General features: G+C 42.6%; 1 pseudogene; it reads left to right on the forward strand.

Moving 5' to 3' along the window:
* The first annotated feature begins 2,175 nt into the window (after positions 1 to 2,175).
* Positions 2,176 to 5,745, forward strand: LOC147453759 (uncharacterized; annotated as a pseudogene).
* Positions 5,746 to 13,141: the final 7,396 nt, after the last annotated feature.

Genomic DNA, 13,141 nt, shown 5'->3' on the forward strand with positions numbered 1-13,141 from the left:
AGAGGGAGGGGGTAGCTCCAATTCTCTTTAGTTATGAGAGGGGTAAGCTTTTACTAACTCTCCACTCATACGCAGGCAAAGGTTTGTAGGATTTGCAAAGGTTTGCAAGGTTTTCTCTTGCTCCAGCACCATGCCTCGTCGACAAACAGCACTCGCGGAAGAGTCGACACCACGTGGGAGGGCAACTGCGCGGGAGAGCAAGTATGTCCACACTGCCTCAATGCTGCCATCAAAGCTGGAAGTCTACCTGTAGAAATGATGGAAACCAGTCCGCGTTAACGCGGTTAGGTTTCCATGGTTTTTATAGGTCCAAGCTTAATGGTTTTTACAGGTGTCCATGGTTCAGTTCAGGGTTTCTTGATCGAGGGAGAGAGGGTTTCTTGGTCGGAGAGAGGGAAAAATATGGAAACGGGAACCACTCAAGCCTGGTCTTTTCCTGCAGAAATCGTTCTTCCCCATAAATCATTAGGAATCGTTCTTCCTTAGAAATCGTTGGAAACGCGGACTGGTTTCCAACGATTTCTGGGGAAGAACATAAAGACATGTTTTACTCCATATTAAGATATATGTAGCCTTTGATATTAAGAGAAGCCATTATATTAAGAGAATCCATTGATATCAGAAAGAAAGTAAGATATATGTTGGGGAAAAGCCTTTCACACGATTTTTCAATCTTCAATCCTTGAGACATAAGTTAAACTACTCGATTAATTCTCCATTTTAATCAGTTAGTCAGTGCTTATAATCTGCATGCCAATGAATGGAAATTAGTGATTGACGTTTCACTTGCTCCCTAATTTGAAATATGATTTGAGCGCAAGTTGGGATGCGTGGGCTTTTTTGGGAGGGAGATAAGATTTGATATCTCGATCTCTCGGGTTCACAGCCCCTTCACTCTCATCACCAGGTGGTCCATTGCCATTGAAGTTTGTTCCTCGTATATGATGCAAGAAACCCATTAGAATAGTGTAGGTATAGCACATGTAGCGAACGGAGGTGATGGGGAATGGGGTGTGTGCAGTGATGAGGTGAATTGGATGGATAGGTGACACCGAGAATGAGTCGCTTCCAATCAAAACAACTTCTTCTTCCACTGAGCACATCCTCTCCCATCCCAACCCCCTAAGCTTGTATCTCTTAATACAAATTGTTGCAGATCATGGATAATTTTTTTGAACCTTTGTATGTACACCATGGTTGGTGTGGTGCTGTGTTCTCTCTTAAGAACTCCTTTGACAATCCAAATGTGAATTACGTGGCTTTAATAGAATGATACATGGCTTTTCTTAATAGCTCCTTGATTATAGTCTCATTGTGAGCTTTTACAGAAATCCCCCTGCTGCTAGATGTACAAATTTGAATCGCATTTTTACAAATGCCCTTGATTTTACTTTCTCGGATTGTACTCTGTTTGGTGCTGTATGACAATTTATTGCAAGTTGAATAGACACCCAACTGGCTTATCAGGAGAGTGGTCCTTTCTTATAAATAGTATTGTCCTTTCTATTGAGAAGACACCCAGCTGGCTTGTAAATTCGCTTGAAAAAATCGCTTGAAAACAGTCCGCGTTAACGCGGACTGTTTTTATGCGATTTCCAGCAGGAGCAGTGGTCAGCAAATTCTTTGTAACTCAGAAAATTTTGTGGGAAAATTTTGTTTAGGCGACTTTAAAAGTAATGAATTGTTTATTTGAAATGCATCAATGGATTAATGATTAATAGTTATTGCTTGTATGTTGCTTATCTTTAAAGCACTTCATGTAGGGGAGTCTCACGCAAAAGAGGCAAGATTTCAAAAGTGCATACACCAATTGAGTGTGGTGACCAAGTTAGTTCAGTTGTCGTCTCTGACATGGAAGAGGATAATGAAACTACTCAGAGTCAAGAGCTTGGCATTGGTTCTGTTCACGAAGTTGACAATGCACATGGTGCTGAGGAGGCATGTCTGGAAATTGTTCCATATGTGGTCCAAGCTGAGGTTGCTTCTGAACTGAATGTTGGAGATGAAAACAATCTTCACATGCATAGAGGTGAGGATATTTTACAGAAAACCAGGATACTTAGTTGCTTTGAGTGTTCTCCAATTCCTCTATGTCGATTAATTCCATATGCTCGAGTGCGCGGCTTGAGAGATGACGTAAGCGGCTTGAAAGCTGCTTTTGCAAAAGAAGGTTATATGCAAGAGAAGGGTGCTATTATCGTATCTCTTTGGACATGTCAACACGAGGACAACTTTGTGTCAGGTAAGGATGGGGTTATTTAATGCACGCTAAATATTCTAGCCTCAAAAATGTAATGTTTGTAATACTGTACCTTTGATGCTTTCATAGATGCCATAAGAGACTCTTGGGATCCGATTTGGATAGATGTAAATCAAAACTTTGAAAACGAAGTTGCATCTCGTCCTGAATTGCATATCCTTTCGGAGAGGATGTTCTTCGTGTGGGAAGGTGACCATAGGACTATAGCTTGGCATGCCGCTATTAAAGAAAAATTTTCAATGGTGAAGGAGAAACATTGCAGAGTCCTGTGTACGGTCATTGATCCGACAAAGGTCCCAGAGATTGCATTGTTGGCCAGTCTTCAACGAATGAATTTGTGAGAATCCATTACTTTTTTGGTCTCATTACTTGATCTTTTTTAATCAAGTATGTAATATATACGTTTTTTATGTCTTGATCAGCATGAATACCCATGCATTAGTGACCTCACATTTGCGAGATGAGCTAGTTAATTGTTCTCACATATGTGCTGCGGATCACAAAGAATATTTGAAGGGTCTATCAGAGAAAGATAGAAGCATAATTGCATTGGTCAAAAAGAGATATTCCAAAGGAGCAGAGCCTTGGTATCCATTGACGAGACGATATTTAGGGAAACTGCTATATGATGTATGTTCATAAAATTTTGTTAGTTTATCTTTGGTATTGGTTCTCTACTAATGGTTGTTTTTTGTTAGGTTCAAATATCAAAGGAGATTCATTCACGCATGGATCAAGCAAGGCAAAGGATTGTCGGCAGATGATTTGGTTAAAGAAGAAGAAAAAGTGATAAATGATCTTGCACTTAAATATGGTGATCGAGTAGGCAAGGTGTGTGTAAGTGTTTTCCATTAGAGATGCTTTGATTATTTGCTATGGTTATGCGTTTGTTTATTTCATTTAGATGTTAAATATTATTGATCCTCGACTTGGAGAGGAGTGGTTGGCCCTTGTGTGGGCACTACAATGGGGGTCGGATAGTTGGGCCACTTTAGAGAAACTGAACTTGATTGCTCTCTATGATGCTCCTATTGAGAGCAAGATATTATGGGTCTCTTTATTAGAGTCAGATAAGATCACGAGGACAGCTTATGGTCTGAAGCGTGGCGATCAAATTTTTCGCTAGTAAGTTCATTGAAAATTTTGTTGACATTAGGATTTTGCTTTGGGTGAAGTGATTGTAATGTTTTATCTTTACTTTCATAGCTGGATTCATAGAGAGGGTTTGTTGCAGCGTATACTTGATAGAGCTACAGTTCTTCTTTCGGATTTTGGTGGTTTGCCCGGGGGTGTTATTGTGCCACTTGAGTGTACACTCTCTATGTACTTTGAGGAGCTCAAACTACAGGCTAGAACTCACCTCTTTCCTACTGAGACTAGCCTTGAGGCCAAGACAAAAGATGCAGAGCTCTTGGCAATGAAGAAGATTGATACCACTCCCATGGCGGCTCAGAGGCTTCTATATCGGTGAGATACACAAACTTTAATTTTTCTTAAATTTATTTTTTGTGTAGGCAAGAGTCTAATAGCGTAATATTTGTAGGTATTTCAAATATTTACACTCTTTGGGACACATTGCTATGATTCCTATGTTGGCCAAGCAATGGACAAACATAGCTATAGTTGAGGGTTGTATGTATCCCACATCCATGCATCACTTGCCGGAGTGGGAGTTGGTTCATTGTCCATGGTGGGTGGACATGGCCGAAGGCCATGTCTTGGCTAGAGAGAGAGAGTTGTATGAAGAGATGAAGAAGAGCCAAAAGACCAACACACAAGAAGAAAACCCTTCCTTAAACCAGGATCAACCAGCTACTAGTAAGTGTGCTTTGTTATTTTAATAGCATATACTAGAAATGTGTTTGTTCAAAGAGAGAGAAAATTCTTTATTTTCTCCGTAGGAGGTCGCAACAACGTCAAAGAAAAGCAGATTGCAGATACGGAATCTCTTCCCACACATGGTGGGCTACTTATGCTATTTTTTTTTTTTTATGGAGAGTCTCTTGGATCTTGTGTATTTATGTTTTCAAATCATTGCAGATGTGCACGGAGCTCTAACTACTAGGAAAGTTCTCTCTTTTGTGCATGCATCAGTAGTCACTAGTTCTTCTAGAGATGTCAGATGTGTGGCTATGGTAGGGGATTACATTTCTATTGCTAGTGACTTCCGTGCGGGACTCAAAAATTCAGTTTGGACTCCCCTCCACGACCACATGCTCAGAACTCGGCCATATGGAGTATAGTACACCAGGGTGGGTAGGATTGTGGCATCGGCAACTGACTTTATATTTTTGGATTTGCCATTTGGTGGCTTGCACCATGCATCAACTATGACGCCGTCTTGGGACATCTGCTCAGAGGATCATGTTCGCAGCGGTATTCATCTAGCATTCTCTACTCTTGCAGATTCAGGGTGGTTATTGATCATGGAATCATGTGTTGGTGAGTATCATTATTCAATTGCATTAAATTCATATTTAATATTGATACATTTAAACCATGGTTGCCATGTTTAGGAGATAGCATTTGGTGGGTGGAGCGATTTTGTAGGGCGTTTGACATGAGCATTCATCGCCGCATTGTTCTTCTGCATCATGACCCCTATGGTTTTGTTCATAGCTATGGGGAGCATATTGAGGTAATGCAAAACCTGGTGACATCACACATATTTGGGTCTTGGTGGTCCGTTCATCTAACTTTTTTTTATTGTTGTATTTGTAGTGCAATACCTCTATGCTATTTTTGGTTCATAGACGGGGGATGCAGCCTCCATGTTTTTTGGCAGAGAGCACCTCTATGTTCAGTCTCTTGGCATGAGTCCGACAGATTCCATGATGAGACATTAGCTTCCTGTATCCTCATGAGCCCTTGCATCTACAGGAGAGCCGTTGCGTGGTGGTCTACAGATGAGTCACACTCTTTTATCATGCTTCGTGGAGATGTTGTGCAGACGTGGTGGTATTTGTTTAGAGTTTGGGTGTGGGACAACACTAGTGCTAGCAGCTTGTCTTGGTAATGGACTTGCATGTGCTTCCATTGATAGTGATGAGGGCTTGATATTGACATATGTGTAGCCTCTACTGCTGCCTCGACTGTGGAGTGTTGATGAGGCTTCCACATTTGTGGATGTGGAGGATGAGGGTGATAGGCTTGGTGGGAACCCATATGATGACTTGTGAGGCTCCCACCCTCCACTTGACATTTTTTGTTTATGCTATGTTGGTAGACTATTTGTTCTTGAGACTTTGGATATTGCTATATGCGATGTATTAGGCTATCTATTGTGATGTTACTATATGCGATGTATTAGGATATCTTTTGTGTTGGGTCCATAATCATGTTTTTTGTTTGATTGAAGTATTTTGCCACTTTATATAGAGAAGATTGCGAGAGGAATGGCATCAAGCACCCAATACGACTATGAGCTACAAAATGAACGATGGAGACGCAATGTGTTCATCGATGATGAGTGTGACTCAGCATAGTGATATGTGATACACATCCATAATCTCTAGGGAGTTTTTTTGTCATCTTTTTGTTGTGATTTTTTTGTGTTTATGTAAGATATACGGTTCTTGCAGCTTGGTACCTTGGGAGTATTGCGTGAATTGTTTAGTGAAGACTGGTACTTATTTTTAGTCAAGACTTGTTTCACCTTTGAAATTTCTTAATCCATACCAAAGCTCACCTCCATAACTATGTGCACTTTTCTCTCACTCTTCCTCTCTCTCTCTCTCTCTCTCTCTCTCTCTCTCTCTCTCTCTCTCGTCTTTTGTGGTGATCAAATCATAATTTATCAGCAATGGTATATAACCCGTTCTTTGGACGGGAATAGAAAGAAAAGGAGAGAGCCATCACAAAGCAGCATGAACCAAGAGGAAAAGAAATTGGGGTAGGCAAGTGAGTGAAACTATATTGGTTTGAAGATGCTTGCTAAAGAATAGGTTCTAATCCATACACATTGATATAGTTGCATGATGGGAAATCTTGCTTCCTATTTTAAAAATGTTGTGTGTGTGTGTGTGTGTGTTTCTATCTATCTATCCCTCTTTTTGCATGTGTGTGTGCGTTGGGGGGGGGGGGGGGGGGGGGTATGGTAACTTTCGTTATCATAGAACATTTAGTCTCTGCAAGACTCTACTATCATCTCTCTCTCTCTCTCTCTCTCTCTCTCTCTCTCTAAGTGTGTTTCTATCCCTCTTTTTACATGTGTGTATGGAACTTTCGTTTTCATAGTTTTGTAGCAATGCTCTCTGTTCAAGTACCAATGTTCAAGTATATCTCTCCCCCCCCCCCCCCCCCCCCCCCCCCCCCCCCCCCCCTCCTCACCGAGGCATATATGATGGTTATCATAGAACATTTAGTCTATGCAAAACTCTAATATCATTTCTCTCTCTCTCTCTCTCTCTCTCTCTCTCTCTTTCTAAGTGTGTGTTTCTATCCATCTATCTATCTATCCCTCTTTTTACATGTGTGTATGGAACTTTCGTTGTCATAGTTTTGTAGCAATGCTCTCGGTTCAAGTACCAATGTTCAAGTATATATATATATATATATATATATATATATAATATATTATATATATATATATATATATATCTCCCCTCACTGAGGCATATATGATGGGTTTGCTCGACTTTGGGTTCGCTCGAAAATATCCGCTCGGGGTATGGTGAGACTCCTGTCCCGCTGTTTAACTGAATAATGTATTTCTTCCAAAAGCATTGCATTCACTTGAGCCGGTGCCTTCATCCTCCCTTAATTGGAAGAACCAACTCTTGCATTTATGGGGGTGTAATTTACAATTGGAATTCCTCTCTCATTCCTGAGTTTGCACCAAAATTCACATGCAGGTCCCTACCTATGTCCCAAGGAGCCACAATAAGTACATGGCTGCATTGGATTGTTTGGTTGTTGGTATCTGTGCACATTTTACCAAGTTCCTTGCTGAAATGGCCTTGGTTGGGCTGAATTTTAAAATTTAGGCCTGAAGGGTTGTGGTTCCACCACATTTTCCCATGACTCCATCTTGGCAAGAACGTGTGCTGGCTCCTTCCCTTGAAATTAGGATTCTAATAACAGATATCATAATCATGTCCATGTCTTTGGCATACCTAACAAAATGGTGGCTTGGAAGGATTTGTAAATATGGAAGGTTGAAGGTCTTTCAAATTTTCAAAAATCAATCTATTAATGCTTGACGAGTCTTCACTTTTGCTTCTTTGACTTAGCCTCCTTCTTCTTTGACTTCTTCTTCCTCTTTGCAATCCATGTATCATCTTCATCCTCATCACTGTCTGATTCTTACTCTGAATAAAAAAAACAAAAACAAAAAGAAAATGTTCCAAAAAAATTGGACTAAATCAAAGCACCCTAGTTTACTCATGAGACACTTTTGGCTCACATAGTATCCTACTATGGCTAGTCATTCATCATGATATATGGTCTGGTGATAGAGCTGCTAAAGCTAGAATAACATTGGCTTGTGCTCCATATGCAAAACTCATACTGAGGACTATAAACACATTTGATTTAGCTGTAAAACCAGTCAACCAGTCATTAAATTTTGTCATTACACCATCTTTCATAATAGTGGAAGGACCCTCGAGTTTGAGGGCCTACTGTTGGGCAATAACAAAGGACTGGATGTACCATTATGGAACACTTGGCAAAGATACATTTTGTGGTTTATTTAGCTATAGAGCAATGCTTTTGTCTTCAACCATCCTAATTCTCTCCCCCTCTGGCTATTGAAGTTTGAGCTCCAAACATCAACTAGAAAATTATGTAATATGATCTTTGAGGCCCCAATTGAGGGATCTTCCCCTATAGATATTCAATAAAATTTTAGGTGGTAGAAATGGAAGCATGTTGTTCCCAAAGTATTCCATTCTAATAGGTTTAGGATGAGAGATTTATTATCCTAATGTTTCAGTCTTGGAGCCATCCCTCCCCCTACCTGAGGGATCTTGTATATTTTTTGCTGCTCTCTTTAATTTAAGTTCCACTTTTCTAAACAAAAAAAAGGTAGAAGAGTAGGGGGAAAAAGAGGTATTTTTTGTAGAAGAGCCCATAATTAGGATGAAAGACTTTTTGACTTTGTAGTATCTTTAGGAGTTGTTGATAAATTTCACAAGGTATCCTCTATCTTTAATGCGCTCTTCAGTCTTAATGGTGTTCTAGCTCAACACAACGATTTCATGAAGCCTGGAAGAGAAGGTTTGAGGTAGAGTTCAAAAGGGGCAAGTCCTCATTGATGACATGGTTGTGGTCCATTGAAAAGATTGTGATGGGGTAAAGGATGGTCATACAAGAAGTACCATCAACAGCTATCACTTTCCTACAGACCCTTATGGTGCCCCATGCACGAAAGAGACTACAGGCTAGTCCAAGAATCCTTTGGCTTTCTTATTGTTAACCCTCACGGCTCACGGACACCCTATCACCTACGAGACGGACGTTGTAACCTACGGTGGACATTGTATTATTTATTTGGTAGAGTTAGGTACCGGGCTTGTCGGTCCAATAGGAAAAGGGTAAGAGTGATCGCCGATGAGAGGCGCACTCTAACTAGGACATTCAAGGGATTAGTTGGCTAAGCATGGGCGCCCAAGTGTGAATGGGGTGAGCTCATATAAAAGCCAACTAAACCTAAAATTCACTTATTCTCTCATTTGTGCAATAGAAGAGTGCTCTTGCTCCATCTCCATCTCCATCTTCTTCTTCTTCACCTCCTTGTGTGTGTGTGTATGTGTGTGTGTGTGTGTGTGTGTGTGTGAGAGAGAGAGAGAGAGAGAGAGAGAGAGAGAGAGAGAGAGAGAGAGAGAGAGAGAGAGAGAGAGAGAGAGAGAGAGAGAGAGAGAGTGCGATTGAGCATTGCGGCGGTACGACGGCGGTGAAGCGGTTGAGCGCGACGTAGCGGCGTCTCCTTCTTCTTCGCGGCGAGGAATCCTCCACGGCATGAGCATAGAGCGGTGAGTGACACACCATTGCCCTCTTTTGAGCTTACTAATTAAGCTAGTTGTGTGCTTGGAGCTGTCTGTGACTCGCACACAGTGTTAGGCAAGTCCCTTGCTTCGCCAGTGCGGCAAGAAGCACACATTTTTGGCGCCGCTGCCGGGGAATCGCCCTGCACTAAGCCCAAGAGGCACTTTGTGCTTCTCCTATGAGTTGTTTGTAGTAGGAAAGAAGAGGAAGAGGAAGAGGAATGAGTTATTTTTTTGCAAGTTGTTAATTTCTGTATTGTCTGCAAGTTCTGTGATTTCTGCATAATGTTGTGTTTTCCTGCACACAGTCTTTGCACAGTAAGGTAGTGAGAGAGGAAGTAGGTGGACAGTTAGCCCACTGTCAGTAAGCAGAGTGGTTAACAGATTAGTTAGTGGTTAGCAGCACTGTTAGTAAGTAGATAAGGTAGTGAGCTGTTGACGGAGAGGGGGGCTACACTAAAATTTTGATCGGGATCGAGATCATTTCCCCAAGCCCAAGCCCAAGCCCAAGCCCAGGCCCAGGCCTCAGTCCTCAGTCTTATGATATATACTAGACTCACTCTTATATATATACCCTACCCCCTCAAGAGGGAATGAGAGCATGTGGGGCAAGTCCTCCACTCTCCTCCCTTCTCTTCCCACTTGCACCCTTAGACTTTCTAATTTGGGCCTAGTTCCCTACTAGAAATTGACGGTTTTAGGGATTCCGAGGGCATAAAGTGACCAAACGGAGGGCTGTAAAGCACGGCACATCCCTCTGACCGAGACGCTCGTTTTGAGCTATTATACGTTCTATTTTATAGCTGGGTCAAAAAAAAAGGACCAAAAAATCAAAAAATAAATAAATAAGAAAAGACTTGGGTTGCAAAACACCCAAAATTACTAGGTGAGCAACCTTCACGGGCACTCACTGACACTTCTAGGGGATCCAAGTCATATGAACCTACGCTCTGGACGAGTGTTAGAGCACGAGCATATTGGTAGTGCCTCCATTTACGCGGGCACCCATTATTCCTCCACCCTAGGTTCTGGACCTTCGGCCGGGACACAAGGTAGCGCGACCCAAGATCCTCATATCGCGTCTAGTGATCTAGTGATTCTTCTCTGACTACGAAGTCATGGAGGGGTATCCTACACCAACCCTGATAGTTCAAGTCAAGACATGCATGCCATGGGCCCACGGCCCGGGTCCAGCGTGTTTAGCCGCTTAAAAGAGACCCTTAGTAGAGCTACTCGCTCCGAACATGCGGTTAATGAAATAAATGAAGGGATTGGGGAAGTAAATTCGTCATTCATGCCTAAAATAGACCCTATGCTTCTTGAGAGTGTGCATGTGAATGTTCCATCCACTGCACCTCCTGATCCTTTAGGACTATCTCCCTCTGAGGTTTTACTACCCGATGGTAGGAGTCTTGCCGAAGTACAAGAGAACGAATGCTATATGCAAGCAACAAGGGAAAGGGAAATTGAGAACCTACGAAGGCTAGAACAAAGTCGAGCCCTGAAAGCAACGGCTCCTATGACAACAATCATGCCGGCCAAGCAACCGAGTGCTCCCAAGGTAGCAGTCACGGAGGGGCAAGCGATGGGGAGCAATAATGCTTCCACTTTGAGGGAAACCTCCAGCACGCCAGGCCTAGATGGGATATTCCTAAACAAAAATTGGGAGTATGACCTACAAGCAGAAGCTTTAACTGATCGGTACACAGGACACACTTATCATGTGGGTTGGTTAGATGTTCTACAATCTACATCGGGTGCTACTAGCATAGATGAGCAACAACAGAAAGTCTGTGATGTCCTCCATAGGATTGTCGAGTTAGAAAGACAGAACACAGGAATCAACATGCCTTCAACAGGCCTAATGAGATTCTTGGATACAGGAAAGGCCAACCAACCAACCCTATCACAAATGGAGACTCCCTCAGTGAGCCCCATTGATCCTCCATATGTTGTTTCGCCAGGAGCCTCAGTACAATGTGAGCCCACAAGTGGCAGCTTTACCTTCCCAGATCTAGCTCATCTTTCTCTTAATGACACTACGGCTACCATGCATATCCCAGTGGTGAGCATGACAAGAAGTACACCATGGAGTTCATTTGTTAACACTGCACCGATGCCTAATAGCACAGTGCCCCCAACTATACCTACATGTATGTATCAATCATGTGCACCTGTCGTACCTCAGCCTCATGTAGCTCCTACACCTCCGATTATTCCAAGAGCTTACAATCCACAATGGAATTATCCAAGCTCTTATACAAGTGGAGCCATGCCATTTAATAATAACATGCCATATCAGGCACCCCCTATGCCTAGGGCCACGCCTGTAAACTTTGGACCACCGTCTAGTACACCACCATACGAAATATGGGACCCAAGAGCCGCGCGTATGCCAAGGCCAAGGCCAACTCCCATCTCACATGTGGTTCCAGGAGCACATACACCCATTATACCAAACTATCGGTCGCTCTATTGCGGAAAACATGCGTAGTGCACCTGATAGAGAGCCTAGGAGCAAGGCAGTTCAAGTAGCTAAGCTCACACAGAAATTCAGTGGAGACGGAGATGCTAGAAAGCATATGGAAGTCTTTGAACATGTGTGCGATTCCTTGGAAGATCACAATGAGCTACATAAGTGTAAGGCTTTGAGTTTGACCCTAAGCGGAAAGGCTGGAGATTGGTATAGAACCTTAAGAGTAGAAGAGAAAACGATCTACTCTACTCTTAGGAGACTGTTGTTAAAAGAATACATACGAGAGGGGAGTACTTTGGGGTGTAGCCTCTCAGCTCCAAAGCCCAACGAGAAGAAGGTGAATCCGTGAGAGACTTCATTAGTCGCCTAAAGAATTTGAATTCTCGATGCAATCCAAACGAGCGATTCAACAACAACCAATTGCTCGATAGATTCATTAGGGGACTACGACATGAAAGTATTTATAATGGCCTAGTCATTAGAGGTATCACTACTTGGGAAGCAGTCACCATGAATGCAATCCAATTGGAGGATAATTTAATGATTGCAGGAGAAAGAGTGTCTGCCGAGCCGAAGTCTAGTAGCTCGCAAGCATCAGGGCATGAGCCAATGAAGATAAAGCCAATCGTGAAAGAGCAAACGATATCTGAGATGACTTTGGCAGATCTCACCAAGCCATCCAAGAAAGCCTTAGGGGTAATCGTGCTCCACAAAACACTCATATGTATCCAAGAAGGGAGCAACAATGGTGCTCAATTTGCTTGGGCCCACATACTACGAGTCCTACTTTCAGAGTAAAGTTTAACGGGACTTGTAACGCGTGTGGTAGGTATGGCCATCAAGCGAAGGATTGCCTAATGCTTAAACGCATCATGGAAAATAGACCGCCTATAGCTTGGGCAGACTCACCTCGAGTTCCTGCATTGATGCCTACCCCACCCATGGAGCAACAATTGCCATTACAGCACATGGTCCCTAGAACCCAAAATGTGGTCCAAACCACACCGTTGCCACCTCCAGTGCTAGGACCGCAACCCCCTCATCCAAGAGTTACACCTATGAACCAAATAGGTTGCGAGTCATCTAGTACTTATGTAGATTGCGAAGAGGACATAGACTCTAGTATCACCTATGGAGTCGACATGCTTGAGGAGTGTCCCATGTACTATATGGAAGACCATTGGGGACAAATCAAACCGGTATATCAAGCTACTGCGCTAGCAGCAAGAGGCCAAAACATTAATAGTTTTGCCAGGAGACCACCTCTTCAGTGCTACGAATGTGGTGGACCACATCGAGTAGCTGAGTGCCCCATTAGAATGCAAACGAATGCTGCACTAATGCAAACAAGTCAAGGGAGTGCATTGGCAATGCCAATACTCACTTGTAATCGTTGTGGCATAGATCATTTGATCGCAC

This window comes from Adiantum capillus-veneris, chromosome 7 (genome assembly GCF_014529385.1).
Source record: "Adiantum capillus-veneris isolate H3 chromosome 7, ASM1452938v2, whole genome shotgun sequence".
Taxonomy (NCBI): Eukaryota; Viridiplantae; Streptophyta; class Polypodiopsida; order Polypodiales; family Pteridaceae; genus Adiantum; species Adiantum capillus-veneris.